The sequence below is a fragment of the Amblyomma mixtum genome, chromosome 2 (genome assembly GCF_055824585.1).
Source record: "Amblyomma mixtum isolate Tamu chromosome 2, ASM5582458v1, whole genome shotgun sequence".
NCBI classification, from domain to species: Eukaryota; Metazoa; Arthropoda; class Arachnida; order Ixodida; family Ixodidae; genus Amblyomma; species Amblyomma mixtum.
The window spans coordinates 69101772-69103129 of record NC_143013.1 but is presented as its reverse complement, the minus strand read 5'-3'; positions in this window follow the sequence as shown (position 1 = coordinate 69103129).

Here is a 1358-nt window from a genome sequence, read left to right as displayed (position 1 = left end):
GAGACAATTACAAACAGGCTCTTTCCCAAACCTACATATACTAAACAAAATGCACCCTACCATATACGCGGACAAATGTCCCTGGTGCGACGGAAAACCTACTCTCTATCACATCACATGGGCCTGCCAAAAGATAGACGTGGTCCCCAAAATACAAAACCCGAGTGCGGAGCAGTGGGAGACTCTGCTGTCCAGCGACCGCTGTGAAGACCAAGAAGGTCTGGTACAGCGAGCTCAACGGGCGGCAGTGGCCAGCGGAGCCCTGGACTGAGGGCAACCGACCACTGATTAGAGGCGGACGACTTCGACAGAGAAGACTCCTGGGGGTAAAATCAAGGAGAAAACGTCTCTGAAGATGCTCCCAAACCGCAGGAAAAAGGACTAGAGTAAAATAAAGTTTTTCCTTCCTTCCTTCTGAGCAGTTTTTGCTGTAATTCACTAAGCATGCAGTGTTTAGTAAAGCTCGCGCTAACGAAACTCATTTCTTTTGCCATTTTTTATTTTGGAGACTGACAACAGCTAGCGGCATTATGCAGACGCGTGTGAGGCAAGGTCAGTGATCGCCTCAATGTTGCGACTTGTGACGCCTGGCTCAATTTTCGAAGTTGCTTTACATGTAAAAAATTTCTAAAAACAAAAATAATCAAAATGTTTGCTTGCACATGAATGAGCGTTTGCATATGAGCGATGGCTCTGCAAATAAATTGTTTTGCGGATGAGCGTGCGCTGTAATCGGCATTAAAATAAGTATACCAACCGCTTATCTCCGTTGTAGCGATTGACCAAACTAGAGCATTTTTTTCTCTTTGCCGTATATAGCAAGAAGCTGGTAGGCGTATTTCGTGAGTGTTTTCGTTTTTCTCCTCAGCCTCGCGTGTCGCCTTAAGGCCACTTTATTTTAAGTTAAAATAAAATTATTTCCATTATTATTCAGCGAAACACGTAACAAAATCCTTATTATTTGGCCAACAAACCTGCATGCACCTAACTGCTCAGCCACCCAACGAAATTAAGCATCTTGCGAAGATGGCCGCGCCAAAAAAAATGGTATTTATCTCGAATTCCACGTCTTAAATGACCTCATCATTTACTTGCGATACACATTTCGCCGTTACGGTACCGGCTTTTTCGTCAACAATCTGCTTCACGTAGTCGGCCTGACCCACTAGCAGTTCATTTTTCAAGTTTGCGCAGCGAAAAAAAAATTCACTGTCCACAATTTCTTTTAACCTACATCTCAGAGCGTACTGCCGCGACAGAAAGAAATGCGAACAGCGCAGTGCCTAGGCGCTCCGCTGTTGGAATTTATTTTCGTCACGCTTATACTTGGCTCGCAACACAAATACGCTAGAGACATC